Consider the following 13,200-nt stretch of genomic DNA (forward strand, 5'->3'; position numbering starts at 1 on the left):
ATATATCAGAAGTTTACATCAGTAGGTAAAAGACTGCTATGCTGTAGTTCTTTAAACACCAGATATATTGGGAGAAGCATAACAATAAATATGTGCCTTATGTTTAAACCAATGCCTCCTGGCTTATGAAAGCTTCTTGCGAAGTGAAATGTGACTACGTTCTAGCAGTGATCGATGGGAGAAGGGCAATACCCCAGCTTTTTAAGGAGGTTGTGATCCACTCCTTTCTTAAGAGACCATTGCTAGACTCCGCCCTATTGGATAATTTTCATCCTGTCTCCAATCTTCCCTTTCTGGAGAAGGTTCTTGAGAAGATGATTGCACTGCAGTTCTTAAGGTTTCTGGGTGAAACCTTGTCCTGTCAGAGCTGAGGTCTGGATATGGCATGGAAATAGCATTGGTCACTACTTTTTGATGATCCCTGACAGGAGCAGGATGGAGATAGCATATCCATCCTTGCTCTACTTGTCGGGTCCTGCAGGTCCCATATTTTCTCTGCTTCATACACATGAGATCATTCAACACCATGGGCTGTGTTATGTCCTGAGGACTCTAGGAGTTCTCACTCAGGTCCACTCACTTTGTGTGGGCGTTCTTCCCCCTTTCCTCATTGGTTGGTTCTCTCCAGCAGCCAGCTATAAAGCAGGCTGCGGGGTCCAACCAGTTGCTGATTGCTGCGAGCCAGTTCCAGGCGTGGCAAGCACGGTCAGCCCTTTATTGTTATAATAAAGTATTGTTGCACTCATGCTCTGGTTCATCCTCTCATTGCTCAAACTTAACAGGCTGAGATATCACCAATATACTGATGACACCCAGTTGTTTGTCTCCACACGTGGGTGAGTTAAACGATGCTTGGAGGCTGTTAAGGGCTGGATGGGGAGCAACAAACTAAAACCAAACCCTAGCAAATCAGAATGGTTCTGGGTTTGGGACTCTGGTCAATGGAAAATTGTCATCACTGATTTTCAGTGGGGTCACACTGCCCCAGAAAGACCTGGTACATAATCTGGGGTTCTCCTGCACTCACAACTGGTGGCTGTTATGGATAGAAGGGTCTTTGTGCAACTGCAGATTGTGTGTCTGATATGCCCTTTCTTAGATCTGCTCAACAATCCTTTCTTAGAGCAACACACACACACACACACACACACCCTAGTCACCACTGTCTTGACGGCTGCAAGGCACTATACCGGGGGCTCTCCTCGAAAAGTGTTGTTGTTGGAAGAAATGTATCTGGGTTCAGTTCCAAGTGGGAAGAAAGACACTGGAAACATGAAGACTGCTTGGAAGGATGGTTTTAATGGTGGACAGGACCACAGTGAGGTCCTGGGCAAAACAGAGCACGTAAGTAAGAGAGGGAGAGAGATTTATAACCTTTATTGGGCTTTGAACTTGCTTCCTGTTCCTATGGCAAGAAATATATCCTGATTGGTTGTCAGTCTCCCACAGGGCCATGCAGGGGTAGCTTGGTTGAATCTTGCTGGGTGATGTAATCTTCCCAGGTGCCATGTGGTGAGATGGCTAGAGGGCTAATCCTATCATGTCCTGAGGGCCATATCTTAATCCCATCACCCTGGAGCTCAAGGGGGGGGGGGGCAGGGAGCTGCAGGAAGCTTTTTTGTCTTTAAAAACATTCTCATCCAAGGAAATATAATATTCTGTTTTTTTAATATTTCCTAGAGTATTTCATTCTTCTAGGAGAGAGGTGGGTGCTAACTTTTTACAGTGTCTTGAAGCTTCAATTGATTCAAAATGCAGTAACCCACAAGGTTCTTTGCAAATCTAGATTTATACATGTCTTCTCTTTTGCAGGAGCTGCATTGACTACTGATTTTCTTCCGGGTTCAATTTCAAGGTGCGGATTATCGCCTGCACATGGCCTGGGGTCAGGTGATTTGAAAGACCATATTTTCCTAATTATATCTACCCAAGCCACCCAAGTGGGCGGGTATGTTACGGCTCCACTCTCTTAAAGGAGGTTCATCTGGTGGGACCAAGAAGATGGTCTTCTTTGTGGTGGCTCCTTCCCTGTGGAACATCATTTCTATGGAAATGATGCCCACTACCTTGACATTATTTCAAAAAGCCCTAAAGGCATGGATGTGACCTATAGGCCAAGGAACCCAGGGTAATATGGAATTCATCAAGTTGCTGGTTTGATTGTTGTCACCAGGAAGGAGGGGATAGGTGTTTATTGGCTTTGCATTGAGGTTTTATTTCTGTAAACCACCTGAAGTTAGTTGGCTGGCCATTTTCTTAATAAGTAAATAAAATAAATAAAATAAGTTAAAAATTAAGATACAGGGATTGTATATCAGGTGAAGTCAGTCTTGATGTGTCATATACATACCAGCACAGATGTTTATGCTTAAAAATTGATAGGCCAATCATCTGTCACAAATTTTTGGTCATCCACTTGGCTGCTGGATTATAAGTGCCAGCTACAAGAACAATTTCTAGATGCACCACTGATTATATGGAATGATTTGCACTAATAACATCTTTTTTTTCCTCATGATGGTCCTTGCTTTTGGATAATGACTGCTAATAAACAACTTTTGAAGTTTCTATGGTAACAAATTTTTGTCATGCTAGCCATCTCATTAAAGCAATTATTTGAATGAGAACACAGAACTTATTTTCATAGCTCAATTCCTCTTTCCTTCAGCCTCGTATAATAAACAGAAATGTGAATACATAACATCCTTTCTTAATCTAGCTCTAAATTAGAGTTTTTCAACTTTTAAAAGTTGTGGGATTTCACCTCCCGGAATTCCCCAGCCAGCATGCTTATAATGGTTACATTTTATTTCGCCAAATATTTCTAGCAATGCTTTCTACACAAGTCAGGAAAATGCAAATAGATTTTTCAAACTATTTCTCTGTATGCCAGGTGGGATGTTTTGTTTTGTGTAATAACATAAAACTAATCTGAAGAATGTGAAATTTAGTCAGAAATATTAACATTCCTGGAGGAAACCTGAATTTTGAAACAGGGGTGGAGGGTGAAACGTTGTTGCCTGTCAAAATGTTTTTAATTAAGTTGTATTTATCTACATATTTTGAAATAATCAGTATTGTGTAATGGTCAAATTTGACATTCAGAAGTTCATCAGATTTCCTTCTCCATTTATATTTAGACTTGGTGAAGATACTGTCCATGTTATTTTCTGTCAGTGTTACGGCATCCATATTGCTCTTTGAGGAAAATGGGAAGTCTAGAAATTTGAAATAAATAAATAATAAATATTCATAGAGTACCAAAAACACGCAGCAAGACATCCCCCAATGCTCCCCCATGGAAAAAAACAATATTTCTCTCTGATTGTGGATCCTGTAGACAATTAGTTCCTGTACAATGCTCAACATCTTCAAGACTGAGGAACTGTACCTGTTCTTGAATTCAATCTAGTTACACAAAGTAGTAATTCTATTTAAGCTGCTGGAGATGTCATGTTTGATATCTAGTATATATGTGACACTTCATTCTGACTTTTTCACCTGAATCAGGAGAGACTAGCCTGAGACTTGACAGTTTCCAAGAGGCTGTAATGAGGGTTTAGGCAGACCAAAGATGAATTTAAATAGAGACAGATATTGAATAGGTACTTTCAGGACTGGGTGCTTTGAAGGTAACCTGCTCTGAATAAAGTATGGCTCCCTTTAAAGGAAAAGATGATATGGAAGTTCCCCTTGATAGTAATCTGTTGCTAGATACATGTACATCTTTATCAAGAAGAAAAACATAGGTTTAGTTTTGGCTGGTGCATTAGGGTATCACACATCTGGATGCCTTTACTTATCTTAATAATTACTCAGATTACTGCAATCTACAATAGGCCAGAGTGCAATTACCAATTGTTAAGTAGGGTGGCTAAATGGAATTATATCAAATAAGTCCTTGAAAGAAGTACATGGGCTACTTGGGAATTATGAAGTCCAATTTAAAATGTTGACCTTGGTCTATAAAGCTTTAAGCAATTTAAGACCCAGTCATTAAAAAAATTCCTCCCCCAATAAGATCAGCTGGGAAGGCTTTGCTCACAATCCTACAGTAGAATAGGGCAACTTGCCTTGGGACAACTTACTGCAGGACAATTCAGCAAATACAAAAGTTAAATTAATTTCGATGCAACTGTGGCCAATAATGAAATAAGAAAGTCAGTCCAGAAATACAAGAGTTCCAATAATGTTGATGAAAATGGTGATCACCAATAACAAACATAACCAAATGAAATGATTAATACAGTGAGTTATCCTGTGGTGAGCTGTCCGTGGTGAGTTGGTTGCAGCAAGTTAGCCGCAGTGAGTTGGCTGTGATGAGTTGGCCATGGCGAGTTGTCCTAGACCTGACCTAGAGATAGGTTTGACTCACTATGAGTTGCCGGGAGAATGCCCTTCTTGGTGACACTAGCATCTCAATCATGAAGCTCTCTCCTAGGAAATGATCCATACACTGCTTTCTTTTGGAAAATATTTGAAGACGGGCCTCTGCACCAAAGCGTTTATGATATAGTAACTCTTCTAAGACTGGATTGCCTTTAAAGTTACTTGTTGTTTTACTTTTTTAATAATAATCATTGTAATGCTTTGTATTTATTATGTTTAAGCACTTTCATTTATTTATTTTTAAAATATTAGACTCAGAAATAATGTGTGTTAATCCCTTTCATGCTTCATAGAATTCCATTAAATTCCAGGTTAGGGAAAAACAATGTGGTGTCCATGGATACCTTTCTTGTTGCCTTCCAGGCTCCCTTTTCATAATATATGAATCATTATGGTTTTTAGATTAGAAAAATTACACAGCCAGACTGCAGAACACGGCACCAGACTCTTAACATTCAAATGTTAAATTTTAATTAGTTTCTAAGTTTAAATGTAAGGTATAGGTTGGAATTGCAATCCACTAAGACAAAAAAATGATGAAGGAAAGCTGAGATAGTAAGGGATATTCTGGATGATGGTCCATTTTGCTTTTTGATAAATGCCAATAGTACCTCATAGATAAAAAGTCAGCAGATGCCAACTGAATATTAGGAAACAACCTAATAGAGCAGCAGTTAGAGCAGTTTAGCATTCGGATGAATTACCCAAACAGGTAGTAGCTTCCTCCTCATTGAATGTATTCAAGCAGAGACTGAGCAACCATCTGTCTGGGATGTTTTCATGAGTTGTCTGCATTGGGCAGAGAGCTGCATTCAGTGGTCTGAATGGCCCCCTTTTGGATCTGTGATTCTACATAGGTATTTGGTGACCCTTGAAGGCAACCCTTTGTGAGAACTTTCATGGCACGTTTTTAAAGTATCAGAAGTGTTCATTGGCATAAAAGGTGTCTCCCTAGCCCAAAATATTCTTATGATTATTATGCAAGAAAGCTTCATACAATATGGGGGCAGCTAGACTGTGATGTTTCCTTGCTGAGCTACTATTGACAGCCTCCGTTAAATAATGGCGAAGCAATAGCCAAGGCAGCTAGCTGCTAAGCCAGTTCTCCTTTGTGGGTACCAACCACCTAATAACTACTGGGCAGCCCAGAGAGATTGTTAACCATATGGAAGAAATAATCCTTTTCCCTCCTGCAGAGAAAAACGCCAAAGTTGTTACTGTAGTGACAGCTGTTGTTCTGAAAGGCCAAACCTTTGAAGAACTGCTCTTTCTCTTGGAGTTTCATAGTGAGTATCTTGAGGAATCAATACACCTCCTGTGGACTACAGGGGCCCTGCCCTCATTATCACCACACGAAATGGCTTTTACTGGGAATTGAAAGATGCCCAAAGCACTCTTATTTTCTCTTCTCTGTGAGATACTTTGGAGACTAGCTTCTGGTTGTGTTTTCAAGCACAAACAACAATCCAAGCAAACAGGTAGCAAAATAAGCAAGAATGCACTTTAATTGGGCTGGTTTTTTGAAAGGCAGGTTGCTGCATTTCAGACCAGGCCACAAACAAAAGAGTACACAAAGAGGTCCATCAAAAAGAAGAATTCCTCTGGTACATAGGGAGATTCATTCATGGTCAAGAGAGAGTGTGATGGGCTGAACTGTCTTTCACCGAGGCAAAACAAAACAAAACCCAACAAGATTAATAAAAGCCAATCATAGAATTGTGGAGTTGAAAACCACCATAAAAATAATCTAACTCAGTGTCTTCTCAACTTTAGCTGGCTGGACAATTCTGGGAGTTGAAGGAAACACACCTTAAAGTTACCAAGATTGACAAACACTGATCTTAATCCAACCTTCTGCAGTGTGTGCAGGAAAACCAATTAAACCATTCTAAGAGGCGACTAGGGTACCTAATCTCTCTTTTAAAAAATAATAATCTAGAGACAGAGAGTCCACCATATCTGAGGAACAATTTCACCCCAATGGAATTGGCCCACCCCACTCCCACTGGCAGAAGAGCCATAGGATTCCGGTTGGCGTGGATGAGGAGAAGGGCCTTTTCTATCATGGTTCCTGACCTCTGGAACATTGTGCCCCCAAGGGGAGAGATGCCTTCGAAAAGGGTCTGAAGACCTGGCCCTGACAATTAGCCTGAGGCCCCGATGGTGTCATTCTGGTGGTAGTTAATGGACTAAGATAAGCCTCTACCCCATTCCCGTGCACACCTGTTGCTCCCTTCCCTCCCACCTTTGTTAATTTTAACTCAATTTTAATGCTATTATTTATTGTTTTAAATGTTTCATCTTGTGTTTTTTTTTAATTGATTGTAAGCCCCTTAGAGTTGCCCCTCAATGAAATGGGCGCATATAAGTTAAATAAATAATAAACAAACAATTAAAATCTGCATGTAAATTCTTTCTTTGTTTTTCCACTGTTCCACCGTATATCTTATTATGGTGTTTTTCCTATGTATACGTATGTGTTTATTCACAGTTTAATAAAATCTAAATGTATATGCAATTTATCTAAGACTAAAAGTATATGCAATTGATCTTGGTATCTTTGGTTATGAATACACTTCCTGTCTTTCCTATGGCACCTTTTTAGGTTCCTGAAAAATAATACGTTGTCTAGCCTCAACCTATCCATGCCTCCTTTTTTAATAGACTGAACATTCCAGGTTACTTCAGCCTGTCCTGATAAGGCACACCCTCTGGTCTCTGTATTATCTTTGTCACCCTCCTCTGAAGCTGTTCCAATCTCTCAGTGTGCAGAATAAAGAGGAATAGGGACCTCATGTATCTTGGATACCATTCTTTTAATATTTGTGTTCGCTAGTCTAGTAGCTGTCTCAGAGTTTGCTTATTTCAGTTTATTATCAATGACAACCCTCCAGGCCTTCTATGATGTAGTGCTTTGAAGCCATGATGAATCCCTCACTAAGCCCTATATTTTTTCTCTCCTTATCTTTGCTTCTGGTGCAAGTACATCTTGTTCCTCTCAGCCTAGTCTTCCAAACTGTGTAGGTTAAATAGCATTCTTGTTCTGCCACACCTGCGATTTGGTAATGAGTATAATAATTGATGGGCTCCCTTATCAATATAAATGCATTCAATATAAATGTTGAATGATATTGGTCTCAAGATAGAGCTCTATGGGATTCTACCTGTTACTTTTCTCTGGTTTGATATATCATAGATTATATTTTCATGGTTTGGTCAACTCCTGCCATAGCCATAAAAGTTGGTTGGGTGATTTTGGGCCAGGGCTGTTGCTGTGGGGAAAATAGGAGGAAGGTGTGTTGGATATGTCTGCTGCCTGAGTTATTTGTAAAAATAATTTTAAAAAATAATAAATTAAATAAATAATAAAAAGACTAATCGGATTTGACAAAACAGCAACCTATGGACTCAGCATTCCCTTATCTTCCCAGTATTGCAGAGTAGTTCACTTGACAGATGATTCACAATAATATTTGATGCCTTGATAAACTTCAAATACTTGAGAAACAGCCAGAGAACATGTAGCATTGTTGATAAACGGTGATTAAAATCATGCTGAGTATGAGAGTTTTTTCATAATCACTGTAAAAACAAAGGACAACCAGCTCAAAAGAAGGAGCTAAGTTCTTTGTTAAGGTTTTTTTTAATTATGTGATATTAAGTTGTTTTCTACTTTAGTGACCACATAGATTTTATTGATGATGATCTGTGCCTGACCTGGTCTTTAAAATCTTCCAACTGTGCCCTCATCACTACTGTAGCTGAATTTGCTCCTGGTTGTTGTCTTCTTTCCTTTCCTTACACCTTTATCAACATTAGACTGTTTCCAGAGAACTAGATCTTCAGATAAAGGTGTCCAAAGTGGGATAATTTGAGATAGAGGAGAACAAAATACTAAACGCAACAAACTTTGAACTTTATCTTTAGAAATACGACTAGTTTAACCTTGCTGAAATTCTTTTGACACTTCCTTAATCACTTTTTGGCCTCCAGCTGAAGTCTGGCACTGATTATCATCTAATTAGCATTCCTATGAATTTCTGATCAAAGAGAAATCGAAGGACAAACCCAAACCATCCTGGCTGATGTTCCAGCTTTGAATTGCAACCCAACATTAAATTCAATGAACAACAAAAAGACTTTCATTTATTAGAATGTATTATGGTGATGCTATGTTGTGAGAGCTAGAATAGTTTTTGTACTTGAATCAGTGAAACCTAAGGTTCTCTCGTAGGGAATTCACTGAATGACTTTGTGCCAGGGATTCCCTTCCAGACCAACCTATCTCACGTGGTTGTTCTTGTTGGGATAAAATGTATATTATCTGGAGTCCGCAGAGAAAATCAGAAATTGCCATTTTCAGTCTTAGCTTCCCACATTATTATTCAATGATTTATTAATGTGCATTATCCTCCATTGGTTAATTTATCCATTTAAGATGCATGGATGCTTTATAGATGATTCATATTCAGATAATGGAGACAAATAAGATGCATCTTAATAGCAACTCAGGTATTCTCCATATTTCTAAGAGCTATTTGGTATTATAGTTCAGAAAAATCTCGAGAATCACAGACTTTTGTCCATTGGGAACATTTACAAGACTTCCTCATCTCTTTTCTTTAAAATATCTCAAGTAGCATGAAAGCTCTTAACTTATCTCCTTTGAAGTTTACATACTAGTTTCTGATATCTTGAATCATCAAACTAGGAGATGTTCCATATTTATATCTTTTGCATTTTAAATTTCATCATGTAAAAAAGCAGTTTTACCATCCAGATGCCTTATTTGTATTCTTCCTACAGCCATTACATTTCAAAGTATTCTTATAACTGGTCATTTGTATTCAGAGATTGGATGACTATACGCTCAAGCACATGAAATGCTGTTATCTTCCAACCAATGTGGTACCTATTTATCTACTCGGATTTGCATGCTTTCAAACGCTAGATGGGCAGGAACTGGGGAAAGAATAGGAGTAGCGCTTGGGTTTTAAACCTGGGCTATCGGCTTTCCATACTATAAAGCTACATATCAAACATTCATCAATATAAATAGTTACAGAGTTACTTAAAAGGTTTTATAATTTTAGAGGTGTATGTATGTGAATTACACAGAGTACTGCATCAAATTTGTTGATCTGTATAAATCTATATATTATTTATGCAGACTAGCAGATAGGGTCCATATAAGTATATGAAACCATTTCAAAAGTTGGTTTTGCTACAATTAAAAAGAGCAATTCACCTTAATTCTGATGCTTGTTTATCGATGTATTTCATTCTTTTGTTGATGTATACATTTCTTTCTTTTTCTGCCTATAATGAAATACACATTCTTTTCTGTATATTTCTACTAAAAGTTCAAATCAATAATGTCAATTATTAATATATAGATTTATACAGGTCAACAAATTTGATGCAGTACTCTGTGTAATTCACATACATACACCTCTAAATTTCAATAACGAAACCATACTAATAGGTTATGGACTCAGGCAGGTTATAGAAAAAGTAAAGCATTTAGAGAAGGTACAAAATATGTAAATGTACTAAACGAGAATGAAGGTACTGTTTTTTTTAAAAAAAGGAAAACAAAATTTTGTGGCTCATAGCTTTGGTCTTAAAATTTTTGTGGCTAAATTAAGCAGTAGAAACTATGAACAGTGAAAATATAAGCTAAAACATTATTATTTAAAGCTGACATGGACACAAATGCATAAAAAATATATATGTTAAGCTATTCCTTTTTGAGGTAAGCAATACTATGCAAAGCAAGAATTTGTATACCAAGTGACACAAATTCAGCTACTTACTCTAGAGGGATTTTTTCCTCCCCAATTATGTCTGTCTAGTCACTGTTCACTTCCCTTTTCCTGTCAAATACAACCACCTTGTTCCTTGATATATTATTTTTAAGTCTAGATTTAATCTTAATCTTGCCTAATTAAAAGTACTGGAGAAATCGACAACTTGCATGCTGTTTTGCACTACTTTGACTTGTCCTACTAAAAATATGTCATGGACATTGCTAATAATTAAAATATAGATCCTATTATGAACATTACACTCCAAGTTCAATTGGGTCATATCTTCTAGAATAATGCATATTTTAGTGAACATTCTCTAGTTAGTGTGATATTACCAGAGAAAAAGCTACGTACGATTAGGTTAACAACTCTTAATGCCTTTGGGCTATTTAGTTACAGTGGGCTCTAGCACTTAAATCATTAGAGATGAGTACTTCAAGATCCTTGACAGAGTTTGGATCCTCAAAAAGGTCTTGGCTATTTAGCCTGTATTTTATTTTCTGATTTTTTTTTGCCAATATGTAAGACGGAGCATTTATTTGTTGAGATTTGAAGTTGCCATTTGTTTGACCATTCTGATATATAGTCGAGGTCTTTTTGAAGGGTAGCAGTATTGTCTGCGGTGTTGAATAGCTTTACATCGTCAGCGAAGAGAACGCAGTTGCTCTTAATATGATCACAGAGGTCATTTATGTAGAGTATGAAGAGAGTTGGTCCTAGAACACTGCCTTGGGGGACACCACTGTTGACAGGTACAGAATTTGATAGGATGCTCCCAATTTTGACCATTTGTTGTCTGATAGGAATGCTTCTATCCAGTTATGCAGGTATCCAGAGATACCATAAGATTTTAGTTTTAGGAGTAGTTTGTCATGTACCACTGAATCAAAGGCTTTACAGAAGTCTATGTAGATTGCATTTATTGCTTTGCTCTGATCGAGTTGTGTAGTCCATATGTTTTTGCATGTAAGAGTTGCAGATTGCAGGATAGTTTTTTTCTGAAACCAAATTGTTTATTAGAGAGTAGGTTGTTTGTCTCTAAGTGGAGGTTAATGGATTGGTTAATAATTGATTCCATGACTTTACAGGTGATGCAGCATAAGGAGATTGGTCTGTAATTTTCAACTAGGCTGGGGTCTCCCTTTTTGAAGATGGGGGTGACTGTGGCTTGTGACCATAGTTTTGGCAAGGAGCTGGTCCTGAAAGATTTTTCGAAGATTATACTTAGAGGTTCAGCTATGGCAGTGGATAGCTTTTTTAAGAAGTAGGCACATATTCTGTCTGGTCCAATAAATAGAGATGGTTTTAGATTGTGTAGTGCTTTTTCAACATTGTCTACTGTAAAATTGATATGTATTAGATCATTGTAGTTGTCTAATACATATGTTGAAAAACCTCCTAACATGTCCCCTCACATGCTTCTTAATTGCTTGTTTCTTTCATTTTTCTATTACTGGAATAATCTTATATAAAATAATTAATATAATTTCCCTATTCTTCAATCCTTTTTATGTCAGGAAATCCAAGCTGAAAAGTTGAAATTTATATGGTTTAGAAATTCTCAAAACTGCATTTCAAGGTAAAGAAGATGAACTTTAATGGAGGTAGGCAGAAGCTGTTGGCTTGGCTGAAGGGGATGAAATATTGTTTGAATCCAGAACATTCAAGTTCTACCATTTGGAAACAGCTGACACAGATACCTGACTAATTTGCTGAACTCAAGGCACAGCACAGTCTCATTTGCAAGATTGTGTTGTTATGGTCAAATCTGAATGAAAGTAATTTTAGCCTTCCCGTGGTGCTGACTTTATGGATTCATTCATCTAGTGGAGCTGATAGAAACCCTTTATATACTAAACCATATTACTATGTATTACATTGAGAATCTTTCCAAACAATCTTTTTAGAGTGCAAGAGAAATCCTGTGATGAAACAATGACAGTCAGCTACTAAAGAATTATCAAAACATCTTTTAATAAACAAGAAAACCTATTGCTACTAAATGTTCATGGCCTTTGGAATTGCGATGTTCTCTTAATATGCTTTAGTTCTTAACTAAACAAAATGAAACAGAAAAGCAAGCACATAAAATTCCCGCTCAACCCTTCCAAACCACTCTGTTTCGGATTCCTTTTCCTTTGATATTACAGTAGTGTTTAGTTTGTTCAGACAGGGATAGAGGCAACACTATCTTTGTTTTAATAAACTTTATAATGCTTGTATTGTCAGAGGTTTATAGTATTATCATGCTGTATCTCCCTGGGGCATTGTGTTTGATGCCTTGCCAAGAACAGAGGTGCTACTGTATCGGTTGGCTTGGCCAGCAGCCTACTATCTAAGTGAACCATTGCATTGCACTCTCTCTTGTACACTTTCATTTGTGGAGACACCATTGGCCTTTAAAAATGCAAACAATGGTTGGCCTGCTAAGCTTTAGCACGGGCAAGCTGCAGAGTTCTTGGATCTTGTGGATGTAGTGAATGGCGCATTTGCTGTAAATGTACTGTACATATGAACGTGTTGGTTCAAGTCCCATTCGTCCCAGTGTTTCAGTCTATCACTTTAGCATGTGTCTGGTGTAAAAGTTGCTTTTCTGAGGAAATTTTCAGGCATAATTCATGATGAATGTCTCAGAGGTGCTTTTCTCAAAAGGCAACTGGATGTTCTTGTTTTTTTCTTTGAAAACAATTCACTTCTCATCTATAAGAAGCTTCTTCAGTTCTTGGATGAAAAGCGAAATGTTTTCAAAGAACACCCCCCGCCCCAAAGAAAGTCCAGTTGCCTTTTAGTAAAAGCACCTTTAGGACAACCATCACCTGGATGATTGAGAATCTCCATAGTCATGATGAATGTTTTATTAAGTACTGTTCTTTATACTATAGGTTATCAGTGCTGGCTGCCAGACCGATCAGATTTTTTTTTTTGTTCTTTCTTCCCTTAATCATGTCATTACATCAGAGAAGAGATTCCTAATTTTTCCTTGTTTGTTTTTGGCAATGAG

Source organism: Pseudonaja textilis, chromosome 1, assembly GCF_049901715.1.
Source record: "Pseudonaja textilis isolate UNSWEBS1 chromosome 1, rPseTex1.2, whole genome shotgun sequence".
NCBI classification, from domain to species: domain Eukaryota; kingdom Metazoa; phylum Chordata; class Lepidosauria; order Squamata; family Elapidae; genus Pseudonaja; species Pseudonaja textilis.